Source organism: Hordeum vulgare, chromosome 5H (assembly GCF_904849725.1).
Source record: "Hordeum vulgare subsp. vulgare chromosome 5H, MorexV3_pseudomolecules_assembly, whole genome shotgun sequence".
Taxonomy (NCBI): Eukaryota; Viridiplantae; Streptophyta; class Magnoliopsida; order Poales; family Poaceae; genus Hordeum; species Hordeum vulgare.
Genome location: NC_058522.1, coordinates 309,416,729 through 309,434,617, shown reverse-complemented (window position 1 = coordinate 309,434,617; position 17,889 = coordinate 309,416,729).

The following is a 17,889-nucleotide window of genomic DNA, read 5'->3' as shown; positions in this document are numbered from 1 at the left end:
AAATTTTTTGATCACAATGAAGAATCTGAAAGACGGTAAAACCAAGATCTACCCTTCAACTACGAGGGTGGGTAAGGAACTGCCATCTAGCTCTACACTTGATTCACCGTTTGTTATGAGTAAATTTGCAACACCACCACCTGCTACTGAATCTGATATATCGCAAGTAATTGATGATGCTAGTTCTCCTATGCATGATGCTTATGATGATACTTTGCTTGATACTATTGTGCCACTTGGAGAAATCTTGATGAACAAATTGCTAGAGTAAATGTTGAAACTGATGATATTTCAGAATGTGATGAAATTATTGAAACTGAACATCATGATGCACCTGCTAGGCCTAGCTCTCCTAGATATGAATTGCCTAATATACCTGAGGTTTATGTTATGGAAGGAGAAATAGCTATGGACTTTCTTTCTTGTAAGGATAGAGATGATCTTAAGAAATTGCTATGCAAGTGGAAGGAAAAAATCGTTGAATGCTAGAATGCAATATGATCCCAAGTTTGCTACTTTACTATCTGTGTTACAGATAAGGATTATGAATTCCGTGTCCATCCTGAGTTAATTACTTTGGTAGAATCTGATCCTTTCCATGGTTTTGAATCTGAAACTATTGTGGCACACCTTACTAAATTGAATGATTTAGCCACCCTATTTACTCATGAGGGAAAAAATCGTTACTACTACATTCTTAAGTTGTTTCCATTCTCATTAAAGGGTGATGCTAAGATATGGTTTAATTCTCTTCCTCCTGGTTGTGTGCATAGTCCCCAGGATATGATTTACTACTTCTTTGAAAAATATTTTCCTGCCCATAAGAAACAAACTTCCCTGCAGAAATATTTAACTTTGTGCAAATTGAAGAAGAGAGTCTCCCACAAGCTTGGGGGAGGCTTCTCCAGTTACTTAGTGCTTTGCCTAATCACCCTCTCAACAAAAATGAAATACTTGATATCGTTAATAATGGACTAACCGATGCTTCTAGGGACCACCTAGATAGTTGTGCTTGTTGTGTTTTCAGGGAACGAAGTGTTGAACAAGCTAAACTACCGTTGAATAATATATTGAGCAATGATAATGATTGGACTATTCCCGAAGCACCTCCAAAACTAACTCTGAAGAAAAGAGGTATTCTATTCCTCAATCCTAAAGATATGCATGAGGCAAAGAAATCTATGAAAGAAAAAGGTATTAAAGCTGAACATGTTAAGAATCTACCACATACTAAAGAAATACATGGTCTTGATAACTCGACACAAGTAGTAGAGGTAAATTCTCTTCGTAGATTTGATGAAGGTGATATTCCTTGTAATAAGTCTGCTAGCCAATGCTTGGATGAATTTGATAAGTTTGTTGTTAAACAAGAACATTTCAATGCTTATGTTAGTAGACAACTGAAACATAATGCTTACATCCTTGATCGCTTGGGTGATTATATGAGTAGAACTACCAATGATCTTAGGCTTATTAGTAAACATGCTTCCATGGTAATTACTCAAGTAGAACAGGTACTTAAGGCACAAAATGATTTGCTCAATGAGATGATTTGTAAGAGAAATGATCATTCTGTTAGAGTTCTGACTAGAGGTGGTCGAATGACTCAGGAACCTTTGTATCATGAGGGCCTCTTGGGGAACGTTGCATGGGAAACAAAAAATTTCCTACGCACATGAAGACCTATCATGGTGATGATCATCTACGAGAGGGAGATCGGATCTACATACCCTTGTAGCTAGCTAAGCGGGAAGCGTTAAGAAACGCGAATGATGTAGTGGAACGTTTTCGTGATTCAAATCACCGTCCTCCCACGATCCGTCCTGACCTAGTACCGTACGGACGTCACCTCCGCGTTCAGCACACGTACAGCTCGATGACGATCTCCGCCTTCTTGATCCAGCTAGAGAGACCGGGAAGTAGAAGAGTTCACCGGTAGCGTGACGGCACACCGGCGGTGGTGGTGATCTATTCCTGGAGGGCTTCGCCTAAGAACCACAGAAATCCGATCTAGAGGAAGAACTATGAACTAGAGGAGAGGGTTGCACGTGGTTGAAATTGTGTCTCAAAAACCCTAAAACCTCTAGTATATATAGGAGGAGGGAGGAGGCAGCCTTGCCCACCAAGGGAAACCCCTTGGCGTCGACCGAACCAAAGGAGGGAAGAGTCCTCCAATCCTACTTGGAATAGGACTCCTTCCCAAATTTTCCACCTCTTTTGCATTTTCCACCTTTTTTCACATGGGCTTTCTTTGGTTGACTAGACAACCCACTAGGAGCTATTGCGCCACCATCAAGTACAAGCAGCCCTCTTGGGGAGTGGTGCCCTCCCGGTGGGCCCTCGGTACCCATTCGTCCTTCCTGATACAGTACCGACAATGCCCGAAATTCTTCCGTAATCCAAATATCAACTTCATATATATCAATCTTCGTTTCCAGACCATTCCGGAACTCCTCGTGATGTTCGGGATCACATCTGGGACTCCGAAGAAAACTTCGATCACCAGCACCTATAACTCAACTATACCGAAATGTCACCAAACCTTAAGTGTGCACACCCTGCAGGTTCGAGAACTATGCAGACATGACCTGAGCCACTCCCTGGTCAATATCCAATAGCGGTACCTAGATATCCATATTGGATCCTACATATTCCACGAAGATCTTATTGGTTGAACCTCTATGTCAAGGATTCATATAATCCCGTATACCATTCCCTTTGTCCTTCGGTATGTTACTTGCCCGAGATTTGATCGTCGGTATCTCCATACCTATTTCAATCTCGTTACCGGCAAGTCTATTTACTCGTTCCGTAATACAAGATGTTGTGGCTAATTCTTTAGTCACATTGCTTACAAGGCTTATATGTGATGTTGTATTACCGAGTGGGCCCCGAGATACCTCTCCATCACATGGAGTGACAAATCCCAATCTTGATCCATGCTAACTCAACGGACACCTTCGGAGATACCTGTGGAGCACCTTTATAGTCACCCAGTAACCTTGCGACGTTTGATACGCACAAGGCATTCCTCCGGTGTTAGTGAGTTACATGATGTCATGGTCATAGGAATGAATACTTGACATGAAGTAAACAATAGCAAGAAAACGATACGATCATATGCTACGTTCATAGTTTGGGTCTTTGATGACCCACAAGTGTAGGGGATCTATCATAGTCCTTTCGATAAGTAAGAGTGTCTAACCCAACGAGGAGCAGAAGGATCTGACAAGCGGTTTTCAGCAAGGTATTTTCTGCAAGCACTGAAATTATCGGTAACAGATAGTTGTGTGGTAAGATGATTCGTAGCAAGTAGCAAGTAAAAAAAGTAACAAAGGTGCAGCAAAGTGGCCCAATCCCTTTTGTAGCAAGGGACAAGCCTGGAAAAAATCTTATAGGACGTAAAGTGCTCCCGAGGACACACGGGAATTTCTGTCAAGCTAGTTTTCATCAGGTTCATATGATTCGCGTTCGCTACTTTGATAGTTCCATATGTGGGTGGACCGGTGCTTGGGTGTTGCCCTTACTTGGACAAACATCCCACTTATGATTAACCCCTCTCGCAAGCATTTGCAACTACGAAAGAAGAATTAAGACAAAGTCTAACCATAGCATTAAACTAGTGGATCCAAATCAGCCCCTTACGAAGCAACGCATAAACTAGGGTTTAAGCTTCTGTCACTCTAGCAACCCATAATCTACTTACTACTTCCCAATGCCTTCCTCTAGGACCAAATAATGGTGAAGTGTTATGTAGTCGACGTTCACATAACACCACTAGAGGAGAAACAACATACAACGCATCAAAATATTGAACGAATACCAAATTCACATGACTACTTATAGCATGACTTATCACATGTCCTCAAGAACAAAAGTAACTACTCACAACGCATAATAATATTCATGACCAGGGAGGTACTGAATAGCATCAAGGATCTGAACATATAATCTTCCACCGAGTAATCCAAGTAGCATCAAGTACAAAGAGTAATTAACACTACTAGCAACCTTACAAGTACCAATCGGAGTCGCGAGACGGAGATTGGTACAAGAGATGAACTAGGGTTTGGAGATGAGATGGTGCTGATGAAGATGTTGATGGTGACGAGTCCCCTCCGATGAGAGAAGTATTGGTGATGATGATGGCGACGATTTCCCCCTCCGGGAGGGAAGTTTCCCCGGCAGGACGACCCTGCCGGAGGTCTAGATTGGTTGTGCTCAAGTTCCGCCTCGTGGTGGCGGCGATTCCTCCTGAAAGCCCCCTCTTGATTTTTTTTCTGGAAGGAAACCCTCCTTATAGAAAAAGAGGGGAGCCAGAGGGCCAACAAAGAGCCCACAAGCCCCCTAGGCGTGGCCAGGGGGTAGGTCGCGCCTAGCAGGCTTGTGGCCTGCTGGTGGCTCCCCTCTGGTACTTCTTCCGCCCAGTATTTTTTATAAATTCCAAAATAATTCCTCGTTGATTTTCATGGCTTTTGGAGTTGCGCAGAATAGGTATCTCAAACTTGCTCCTTTTTGGGGCCAGAATTCCAGCTGCCGGCATTCTCCCTCTTCATGTAAACCTTGCAAAATAAGAGAGAAAAGGCATAAGTATTATACCGTGAAGTGTAATAACAGCCCATTGATGTCCCACAAGTGTATGGGATCGCATCAGTTTTCGAGTGTAGAGTATTCAACCTAAATTTGTTGATTCGCCAAGACGGGAAGCGAAAGAATATTCTCAAGTATTAGCAGCTGAATGTGTCAGATTCAACCACACCTGAAAGATTAGTGCCTGCAAGCAAAGTATCAGTAGCAAGGTAGTATGATAGCAACGCTGCCAGAAACGATCTGTTGACGGCAGGCTATTCCTAACTGTTGTATCAATGGTGCCAGCACATTGACGGGGGATTAATCTTGAGAAGAATGCTTCCCCAGCTACGGCTCCAACAAAGTCTTGCAACAAGTAACAGCGGAGTAGCAAGGAACAGTAGTAGAAGCAACAACAAAGTAACAAGTAACAGCAGTAGCAAAGTGGCAGCAAAGTGGCCCAATCCCTTTTGTAGGAAGGGACAAGCCTAGGCAAAGTAACATAGCGAGAACCAGTAGTAAAAGACTCGTGGGCACTGGATCGGTGATGGATGAGTATGATGGATGTGATTCATCATGTAACAACTATAACACGGAGAGATATGTAACTAGCTCTCGTTCGTCAATCTAATGTAGGCATGTATTCCGTATGTAGTCATACGTGCTTAGGGAAAAGAACTTCCATGACATCTATTATCCATCCCTCCCGTGGTAGCGGGGTCCTAATGGAAACTACGGGATATTAAGGTTCTCCTTATAATAAAGAACCGGACCAATGCATTAACACACGGTGAATACATGAACTCCTCATTCTATGGTCATCTCCGGGAGTGGTTCCGGCTATTGTCACTCCGGGGTTGCCGGGTCATAACACATAGTAGGTGACTACAACTTGCAAGATAGGATCTAAAACACACATATATTGGCGACAACATAATAGGTTCAGATGTGAAATCATGGCACTCAGGCCCTAGTGACAACAATTAAGCATAGCCAAGTAGTAGCAACATCAATCTAGAACATAGTGGATACTAGGGATCAATCCCCGTCAAGAACTAACTCGATTACATGATAGATCTCATCCAACTCAGCACCGTCCAGCCAGCCTACGATGAGATTACTCACGAACGATGAAGAGCATCATGGAATTGTCGATGGAGAAAGGTTGATGATGACGATGGCGACGATTTCCCCTCTCCGGAGCCCGAAGCGGACTCCAGATCTACCCTCCACATGAAGAACAGGATGTGGCGGAGCCTCCGTATCGTAAAACGTGATGAAACCTTCTCTTTGATTTTTTTTTCAGACGAAACGGAAGATATAGAGCTGAGATTGGGGGCGGTGGCGCCACGTGGGCCCCACAAGCCTGCACGGCGCGACCATAGGGGGTGGTTGCAGCCTGTGGGCTTGTGGCCCACTAGCACGCCCCCTCCGGAGGATCTTTGCGCATGTATTTTTCTTTTATTCCAGAAAAGATCTCCGTAAATTTTCAGGACGTTCCGAGAACTTTTATTTCTGCACAAAAACAACACCATGGCAATTCTGCTGAAAACAACGTCAGTCCGGGTTAGTTCCATTCAAATCATGCAAATTAGAATTCAAAACAAGGGCAAAAGAGTTCGGAAAAGTAGATACGACGGAGACGTATCACCCATAAAGCGATAAATATCAACATAAAAGCATGATGCAAAATGGACGTATCAACTCCCCCAAGCTTAGACTTCGCTTGTCCTCAAGCGGAAACCAAGATCAATAAATATGCTCACATGTTTAGAGAGAGAGGTGTCGACAAAACAAGATATGGACATGCAGGCATCATTATCATAGTTAGAACAACAATATCATCATATCATCTCTTATGCTAAAGTGATAATTCCTTCACAAAGTAAATATGGATCAAGAACCTTATTGAGAATTAACAACCAATAGCCTTTAGTCATTGAAGCAATTGCAATTTATCATAACATCGGAAAGAGTCGAATAAGAGCTTGTAAAGCAAATCCACATACTCAATCATCCTTTTGTCTTCTACAATTGCTACAACTCACGTGGTACTCATGAGATCAAAGTTTCAGTCGGACACAGGGAAAGATAGGGGCTTATAGTTTCGCCTTGCAACTATTTACCTCAAGGGTAATGTCAACAATAATAATTCATGAGTACTTACTTCCAAGTTGACATAAGAATATAGATCTTTCCCTAGAATATGACATTAGCCAAGATAAAGGCGAAATAAGGAATTGGTGTAGATCACCATGACTCTTTCAAGGGCAAAAAGTAAAGGTACAAGATAGGCCCTTCGCAGAGGGAAGGAGAGGTTGTCATGCGCTTTTGAGGTTTGGATGTGTGTCCTCTTAGTGTGAAGGAACGTCAATTTATATTGCCTCCTGTGATAAACAAATTTATTATGCAGTCTGCCGCTTTTATGTCTTCCTTATCAGAGGTTCGCACAAAGCTTATTTTCCACACACTAATAGATCATACATATTTAGGGAGCAATTTTTATTTCTTGCACCGATGACAACTAACTTGAGGGATCTTATTCAATCCATAGGTAGGTACGGTTGATACGTCCATTTTGCATCATGTTTTCATGTTGATATTTATCCCTTCTTGGGCTGTTATTTCACTTCACGGTACAATCCTTATGCCTTTTCTCTCTTATTTTGCAAGGTTTACATGAAGAGGGAGAATACCGGTAACTGGAATTCTGGCCTGAAAGTGGAGCAAGTTTGAGATACCTATTCTGCGCAACTCCAAACACCGTAAAAACTAACAAGGAATTATTTCCCGATTTATGAAAAATACTAGGCCGAAGAAGTGCGAGAGGGGCGCCAGAGGGTGGCCGCAAGCCTGCACGGCGCAGCCACCCCCCCATGCCTCGCCATGGGGGCTTGTGGGAACCCTCCTGGCCCACTTGCCCCCTCTTTTGCTATATGGAGGGTTTCGTCCAGGAAAAAATCAGGGAGGAGCTTTTTCGTGGTTTCGCCACCGCCACGAGGCAAAACTTGAGCAGAACCAATCTAGAGCTCCGGCAAGACGATCCTGTCGGGGAAACTTCCCTCTCGGAGGGGGAAATCATCGTCATCGTCATCACCAACACTCCTCTCATCGGAGGTGACTCATCACCATCAAAATCTTCATCAGCACCATCTCATCTCCAAACCCTAGTTCATCACTTGTAACCAATCTCCGTCTCGCGACTCCGATTGGTACTTGTAAGGTTGCTAGTAGTGTTGATTACTCTTTGTAGTTGATGCTAGTTGGATTACTTGGTGGAAGAGTTTATGTTCAGATCCTTGATGCTACTCATTACCTCTCTGGTCATGAATATGATTATGCCTTGTGAGTAGTTACTTTTGTTCCTGAGGACATGGGATAAGTCATGCTAATAGTAGTCATGTGAATTTGGTATTAGTTCGGTAATTTGATGTGTTGTATGTTGTTTTTCCTCTAGTGGGGTTATGTGAACGTTGACTACATAACACTTCACCATTATTTGGGCCTAGAGGAAGGCATTGGGAAGTAGTAAGTAAATGATGGTTTGCTAGAGTGACAGAAGCTTAAACCCTAGTTTATGCATTGCTTCGTAAGGGGCTGATTTGGATCCACTAGTTTAATGCTATGGTTAGACTTTGTCTTAATTCTTATTTCGTAGTTGCGGATGCTTGCGAGAGGGGTTAATCATAAGTGAGATGCTTGTCCAAGTAAGGGCGGTACCCAAGCGCCGGTCCACCCACATATCAAACTATCAAAGTAACGAACGCGAATCATATGAACATGATGAAACTAGCATGACAGAAATTCCCGTGTGTCCTCGGGAGCGTTTTTCCTCCTATAAGACTTTGTCCAGGCTTGGCCCTTGCTACAAAAGGGATTGGGCCACTTTGCTGCACCGTTGCTACTTTTGTTACTTGTTGCTTGCTATGAATCATCTCACCACACAATCACTTGTTACCGACAATTTTCGTGCCTGCAGATTCTACCTTGCTGAAAACCAGTTGTCAGATCCTTCTGCTCCTCGTTGGGTTCGACACTCTTACTTATCGAAAGGACTATGATTGATCCCCTATACTTGTAGGTCCTCAAGACTCTTTTCTGGTGCCGTTGCCGGGGAGTGAAGCGCCTTTGGTAAGTGGAACTTGGTAAGGAAACATTCATATAGTGTGTTGAAATTTGTTGTCACTTGTCACTATGGATACTAATCCTTTGAGGGTCTTATTCGCGGTATCTTCACCTCGAACGGAAGCACAGAGATTTTCTCCTCAACCTGCTGCACCTACTGAAAATATTTGCTTTGAATTTCCTTCGGGTATGCTTGAGAAACTACTGGCTAATCCTTTTACATGAGATGGAACATCACATCAGACTTGCATCTAATCTATGTAGATGAGATTTCTGGTTTATTTAAGCTTGCAGGTGTGCCCGAGGATGAGGTAAAGAAGAAGATCTTTCCGTTATCTTTTAAGGATAAGGCGTTCACATGGTATAGGCTATGTGATGATACTGGATCATGGGACTACAATCGGTTGAAATTGGATTTTCATCAAAAGTTTTATCCTATGCATTTAGTACATCGTGATCGGAACTATATTTATAATTTTTGGCCTCGTGACAGATAAGCATCGCTCAAGCTTGGGGGAGGCTTAAATCAATGCTATATTCATGCCCCAATCATGAGCTCTCGAGAGAAATTATCATTCAGAACTTCTATGCTCGGCTTTCTCATGATGATCGCACCATGCTTGACACTTCTTGTACCGGTTCTTTTATGAAGAGAGATATTGACTTCAAATGGAATTTATTGGAGAGAATTAAACGCAACTCTGAAGATTGGGAGCTTGAAGAAGGTAACGAGTCAGGTATGAATTTCACGTTTGATTGCGTTAAATCCTTTGTTGAGACAAATACTTTTTGTGACTTTAGCGCTAAGTATGGACTTGACTCTGAGATGGTAGCTTCATTGTGTGAATCCTTTGCTGTCCATATTGATCTCCCCAAATAGAAGTGGTTTAAATTTCAACCTCCTTTAGAAGTCAATGTAGTTAAACCCACTCCATTTGATTAGAAAGTCATTGCCTATAATGATCCTGTGGTTCCTAGTACTTACATTGAGAAACCACCTTTCCCTGTTAGGATAGAGGATCATTCTAAAGCTTCAACTGTCATACGTAGAGGCTATATTACAACACCTACACCCCCTGAGCAAATTAGAGTTGAACCTAGCTTTGCTATTATCAAAGATCTTCTGTATGAAGAAGTTGAGGGACATAATATTCACTTCTGTGAAGATGCTGCTAGAATTACTAAACCTCACGTTAGAGACAAACATAGGCCTGTTGTTGGCACGCCTGTAGTTTCTGTTAAGATAGGAGATCATTGTTACCATGGTTTATGTGACGTGGGTGCTAGTGTTAGTGCAATACCTCAATCCTTATATGATGAAATCAAAGACGAGATTGCACCTGTTGAGATAAAACCTATTGATGTCACTATTTAGCTTGCCAATAGAGATACTATCTGCCATGTGGGAATTGTTAGGGATGTTGAAGTCTTGTGTGGTAAAACGAAGTATCCTGTTGATTTCCTCGTTCTTGCTACCACACAAGATAGCTTTTGTCCTATCATATTTGGCAAACCCTTCCTCAATACTGTCAATGCTCATATTGATTGTGAGAAGCAAATTGTCACTGTTGGCTTTGAAGGTGTGTCACATGAGTTCAATGTCTCCAAGTTTGGTAGACAACCTCATGAAAAAGAGTTGCCTAGTAGGGATGAAACTATTGCCTTAGCTTCTACTGTCGTGCCTCCTACTGATCCCTTAGAGCAATACTTTCTTGAGCATGAAAATGATATGCATATGGATGAACGGGATGAAATAGATAGAGTTGTCTTAGAACAATATCCTATCCTTAAGATTAACTTGCCTATTGAACTGCTTGGGGATCCACCTCCACCAAAGTGTGATCCTATGTTCGAGCTTAAAGAGTTGCCTGATACTCTTAAGTATGCCTATCTTGATGAAAAAGAGATATATCCTGTCATTATTAGTGCTAGCATCTCAGAGCATGAAGAAAAGAAGTTACTAAAAACTCTGAGGAAGCACCGTGCCACTATTGGATATACTCTTGATGATCTTAAGGGCATTAGTCCTACCCTATGCCAGCACAAGATCAAAACTGATCCTGATTTCAAACCAGTTGCTGATCATCAAACGAGATTGAATCATAAGATGAAAGAAGTAGTAGGAAAAGAAATACTAAAGCTCCTGGAAGAGGGTATTATCTATCCTATTGCTCATAGAGATTGGGTGAGTCTGGTGCATTGCGTTCCTAAGAAGGGAGGCATTACCGTTGTCCCTAATGATAAGGATGAATTGATCCCACACAGGATTATTACTGGCTATAGGATGGTGATCGATTTCAGAAACTGAATAAAGCGACTAGGAAAGATCATTACCCTCTACCTTTTATCTACCAAATGCTAGAAAGGTTGTCCAAACACACACACTTCTACTTCCTAGACAGTTATTCTGGTTTCTCCCAAATGCCAGTTGCACAATCTGATCAGGAGAAAACCACTTTCACCTGCCCTTTCGGTACCTTTGCTTATAGACGTATGCCTTTTGGCTTGTGTAATGCACCTGCCACCTTTCAAAGATGTATGATGGCTATATTCTCTGACTTTTGTGAAAAGATTGTCGAGGTTTTCATGGATGACTTCTCCATTTACGGGTCTTCCTTTGATGATTGCCTCAGCAATCTTGATCGAGTCTTGCAGAGATGTAAAGACACCAATCTTGTCTTGAATTGGGAGAAGTGCCACTTTATGGTTAATGAAGGCATCGTCTTAGGAAAGAAAATTTCTGAAAGAGGTATTGAAGTCGATAAAGCTAAGGTTGATGCAATCGAGAAAATGCCAAACCCCACTGATATCAAAGGTATAAGAAGTTTCCTTGGTCATGCTGGTTTCTATAGAAGGTTCATCAAAGACTTCTCTAAGATTTCTAGGCCTCTTACCAATCTCTTACAAAAGGATATTCCTTTTGTTTTTGACGATGATTGTGAGGAAGCCTTCGAAATACTTAAGAGGGCTTTGATAACTGCACCTATTGTTCAACCACCTGATTGGAACTTACCTTTTGAGATCATGTGTGATGCTAGTGATTATGTTGTTGGTGCTGTTCTAGGGCAAAGTGTCGATAAGCAGTTGAAAGTTATTCAGTACGCTAGTAAAACTCTAGACAGTGCCCACAGAAACTATGCTACTACGAAGAAGGAATTTTTAGCAGTCGTGTTTGCATGTGAAATGTTCAGGTCTTACATAGTTGATTCCAAAGTCACTATTCACATTGATCATGCTGCTATCAAGTACCTCATGGAGAAGAAGGACACTAAACCTAGACTTATTAGATGGGTTCTCTTGCTACAAGAATTTGATTTGCACGTTGTTGACAGAAAGGGTGCTGATAACCCCGTAGCACATAACTTGTCTAGGTTGGAGAACGTCTTGATGACCCACAACCTATTGATGATAGCTTTCCCGATGAGCAACTGAATGTCATCGATGCTTCACGTAGTGCACCGTGGTATGCTGACTATGCAAACTATATCGTTGCCAAATACATACCACCTAGTTTCACGTACCAGCAAAAGAAGAAATTCTTCTTTGACTTGATACACTACTTTTGGGATGATCCTCACCTTTATAAGGAAGGAGTAGATGGTGTTATTAGACGGTGTGTACCTGAACATGAACAGGGACAGATCCTACAGAAGTGTCACTCCAAGGCCTACGGAGGACACCATGTTGGAGATAGAACTGCACACAATGTATTGCAATCAGGTTTCTATTGGCCCACTCTCTTTAAGGATGCCCATAAGTTTGTCTTGTCTTGTGACGAATGTCAAAGAATAGGCAATATTAGCAAACGTCGGGAAATGCCTATGAACTATTCACTTGTCATTGAACCATTTGATGTCTGGGGCTTTGATTATATGGGACCTTTTCCAAAATCCAATGGGTATACTCACATCTTAGTTGTTGTTGATTACGTCACTAAGTGGGTAGAAGTTATCCCACTAGTAGTGCTGATCACAACACCTCTATCAAGATGTTGAAAGAAGTTATCTTCCCTAGATTTGGAGTCCCTAGATATTTAATGACCGACGGTGGTTCACATTTCATTCATGGTGCTTTCCGTAAAACGCTTGCTAAGTACGATGTCAACTATAGAATTGCGTCTCCCTATCACCCTCAGTCCAGTGGTCAAGTAGAGCTAAGCAACATAGAGATTAAACTATTTCTGCAAAAGACTGTCAACATGTCTAGAAAGAATTGGTCTAAGAAGCTGGATGATGCACTGTGGGCTTATAGAACTTCCTATAAGAATCCCATGGGAAATGACAGAGGTAAATGACATGCTTTACCGTAAACGATTTTGTACGAAGACATGCCCATGGGATTCTTATAAGCAGTTCTATAAGACAATAGTGCATCATCAAGCTTCTTAGACCAATTCTTTCTAGACCTATTGACAGTCTTTTGCAGAATTAGTTTAATCTCCCCATTGCTTAGCTCTACTTGACCACTGTACTGAGGGTGATAGGGAGATGCAACTCTATGGTTGACATCATACTTAGCAAGCGTTTTACGGAAAGCACCATGAATAGAATGTGAACCACCATCAGTCATTAGATATCTAGGGACTCCAAATCTAGGGAAAATAACTTCTTTAAGCATCCTGATAGAGGTGTTGTGATCAGCACTACTAGTTGGGATAGCTTCTACCCACTTAGTAACATAATCAACAACAACTAGGATATGAGTATGCCCGTTTGATTTTGCAAAAGGTCCCATATAATCAATGCCCCAAACATCAAATGGTTCAATGACAAGTGAATAATTCATAGGCATTTCCTCACGTTTACTAATATTACCTATTCTTTGACATTCGTCACAAGACAAGACAAACTTACGGGCATCCTTGAAGAGAGTGGGCCAATAGAAACCTGATTGCAATACCTTATGTGTAGTTCTATCTCCCGCATGGTGTCCTCCGTAAGCTTCGGAGTGACACTTCTATAGGATCTGTCCCTGTTCATGTTCAGGTACACCACGTCTAATAAAACCATCTACTCCTTCCTTATAAAGGTGAGGATCATCCCAAAAGTAATGTCACAAATCAAAGAAGAATTTCTTATTTTGCTGGTATGTGAAACTAGTTGGTATATATTTGGCAACGATAAAATTTGCATAATCAGCATACCACGGTGTACTACGTGAAGTATTGACGACATTCAATTGCTCATCAGGAAAGCTATCATCAATAGGTTGTGGGTCATTAAGAACATTCTCCAACCTAGACAAGTTATCTGCTACGGGGTTCTCAGCACCCTTCCTATCGACAACATGCAAATAAATTCCTTGTAGCAAGAGAACCCATCTGATAAGTCTTGGTTTAGCATCTTTCTTTTACATGAGATACTTAATAGCAGTGTGATCAGTGTGAATAGTGACTTTGGAATCAACTATGTAAGATCTGAACTTTTCACATGCAAACACGACTGCTAAAAATTCCTTTTCCGTAGTAGCATAGTTTCTTTGAGCACTGTCTAGAGTTTTCTAGCATAATGAATAACATTCAACTTCTTATCAACTCTTTGTCCTAGGACAGCACCAACAGCATAATCACTAGCATCACACATGATTTCAAAAGGTAAGTTCCAATCAGGTGGTTGAACAATAGGCGCAGTTATCAAGGCCTTTTTAACTATTTCGAAGGCTTCCTCACAATCATCGTCAAAAACAAAAGGAATACCCTTTTGCAAGAGATTGGTAAGAGGCCTAGAAATCTTAGAAAAGTCCTTAATGAACCTTCTATAGAAACTAGCATAACCAAGGAAACTTCTCATACCTTTGAAATCTGTGTAGCATGGCATTTTATCGATCGCATGAACCTTAGCCTTATCGACTTCAATACCTCTTTCAAAAATTTAATGTACTAAGATGATGCCTTCATTAACCATAAAGTGGCACTTCTCCCAATTCAAGAAAAGGTTGGTATCTTTACATCTCTGCAAGACTCGATCAAGGTTGCTGAGGCAATCATAAAAAGAAGAACCGTAAATGGAGAAGTCATCCATGAAAACCTCAACAATCTTTTCACAAAAGTCAGAGAATATAGCCATCATACATCTTTGAAAGGTAGCAAGTGCATTACATAATCCAAAAGGCATACGTCTGTAAGCAAAGGTACCAAATGGGTAGGTGAAAGTGGTTTTCTCCTGATCAGATTGTGCAACAGGTATTTGGGAGAAACTTGAATAACCATCTAGAAAGCAGAAGTGTGTGTGTTTAGACAGTCTTTCTAGCATTTGATTGATAAAAGGCAAAGGGTAATGATCTTTCCTAGTGGCTTTATTCAATTTCCTAAAATCAATCACCATCCTATAGCCAGTAATAAACCTCTGAGGGATCAATTCATCCTTATCATTAGGGACAATGGGAATACCTCCCTTATTAGGGACGCAATGCACCGGACTCACCCAATCACTATGAGCAACATGATAGATAATACCTGCTTCCAGGAGCTTTAGTATTTCTTTTCTTACTACCTCTTTCATCTTAGGATTTAATCTCTGTTGATGATCGGCAACTGGTTTGGAATCAGAATCAGTTTTATTTTTGTGTTGGCATAGAGTGGGACTAATTCCCTTAAGATCATCAAGAGTATATCCAATAGCAGCACGGTGCTTCCTCAGAGTTTTTAGTAACTTCTTTTCTTCATGCTCTGAGAGGCTAGCACTAATTGTAACATGATATATCTCTTTTTCATCAAGATAAGCATACTTAAGAGTATCAGGCAACTGTTTAAGCTCGAACACAGGATCACCCTTTGGTGGGGGTGGATCTCCAAGCAGTTCAACAGGCAAATTATTCTTAAGGATAGGATGTTGTTCAAAGATAACTCTATCTATCTCATTCCTTTCATCCATATGCATATCATTTTCATACTCAAGCAAGTATTGCTCTAAAGGATCAGTAGGAGGCACAACAATAGAAGCTAGGGCAATAATTTCATCCTTACTAGGCAACACTTTTTCATGAGGTTGTCTACCAAACATGGAGAAATTGAACTCATGTGACACACCTTCAAAGCCAATAGTGACAGTTTGCTTCTCACAGTCAATATGAGCATTGACAGTATTGAGGAAAGGTCTGCCAAATATGATGGGACAAAAGCTATCTTGTGTGGTAGCAAGAACGAGAAAATCAGCAGGATACTTCGTTTTACCACACAAGACTTCAACATCTCTAACAATTCCCAAAGGGCAGATAGTATCTCTATTGGCAAGCTGAATAGTGACATCAATAGGTTCCATCTCAACAGGTGCAATCTCATCTTTAATTTCATCATATAAAGATTGAGGTATTGCACTAACACTAGCACCCACGTCACATAAACCATGATAACAATGATCTCCTATCTTAACAGAAACAACAGGCGTGCCAACAATAGGCCTATGTTTGTCTCTAGCATGTGGTTTAGCAATTCTACCAGCATCTTCACAGAAGTGAATATCATGGCCATCAACATTGTCGAACAGGAGATCTTTGATAATAGCAATACTAGGTTCAACTCTAATTTTCTTAGGGGGTGTAGGTATTCTAATGTAGCCCCTACGTATCACAGTTGAAACTTTAGAATGATCCTTTATCCTAACAGGGAAAGGTGGTTTCTCAATGTAAGCACTGGGAACAATAGGATCATTATAAGCAATGACTTTCTCTTCAACTGGATTGGGTTTAACTACATTGACTTCTAGAGGAGGATGATATTTAAACCACTTCTCTTTAGGGAGATCAATATGAGCAGCAAATGATTCACACAATGAAGCTACTATCTTAGAGTCAAGTCCATATTTAGCGCTAAAATCACAAAAAATATTTGTTTCAACAAAGGATTTAACGCAATCAAACTTGAAATTCATACCTGACTCCTTACCTTCATCAAACTCCCAATCTTTAGAGTTGTCTTTAATTCTTTCCAATAAATTCCATTGAAGTCAATATCTCTCTTCATAAAAGAACCGGTACAAGAAGTGTCAAGCAAGGTGCGATTATCATGAGAAAGCCGAGCATAGAAGTTCTAAATGTTAATTTCTCTCGAGAGCTCATGGTTGGGGCATGAATATAACATTGATTTAAGCCTCCCCCAAGCTTGAGCTATACTTTCTCTGTCACGAGGCCAAAAATTATAAATATAATTCTGATCACGATGTACCAAATGCATAGGATAAAACGTTTGATGAAATTCCAATTTCAATCGGTTGTAATTCCATGATCTAATATCATCACATATCTTATACCATGTCAATTCTTTATCTCTCAAAGATAAGGGAAAGACCTTCTTCTTGACCTCATCCTTAGGCAAACCTGCAAGCTTAAATAAACCACAAACTTCATCTACATAGATTAGATGCAAGTCGGGATGTGATGTTCCATCTCGTGTGAAAGGATTAGCCAACAGTTTCTCAAGCATACCCGAAGGAAATTCATAGCAAATATTTTCAGTAGGTGTATAAGGTTAAGGAGCAACTCCTTGTGCTTCCGTTCGATGTGAAGATACCCCAAACAAGCTCCTCAAAGGATTAATTTCCATAGTGACAAGTGACAATAAATTTCAGCACACTATATAAATGTTTCCTTACCAAATTCCACTTAGCAAAGGCGCTTAACTCCCTGGCAACGGCGCCAGAAAAGAGTCTTGATAACCCACAAGTGTAGGGGATCTATCTAGTCCTTTCGATAAGTAAGAGTGTCGAACCCAACGAGGAGCAGAAGGATCTGACAAGTGGTTTTCAGCAAGGTATTCTCTGCAAGCACTGAAATTATCGGTAACAGATAGTTGTGTGGTAAGATGATTCGTAGCAAGTAGCAAGTAACAAAAGTAACAAAGGTGCATAAAAGTGTCCCAATCCCTTTTGTAGCAAGGGACAAGCCTGGAAAAACTCTGATAGGAGGTAAAGCGCTCCCGAGGTCACACGGGGATTTCTGTCAAGCTAGTTTTCATCATGTTCATATGATTCGCGTTCGCTACTTTGATAGTTTTCTATGTGAGTGGACCAGTGCTTGGGTGCTGCCCTTACTTGGACAAACATCCCACTTATGATTAACCCCTCTCGCAAGCATCCACAACTACGAAAGAAGAATTAGGACAAAGTCTAACCATAGCATTAAACTAGTGGATCCAAATCAGCCCCTTACGAAGCAACGCATAAACTAGGGTTTAAGCTTCTGTCACTCTAGCAATCCATC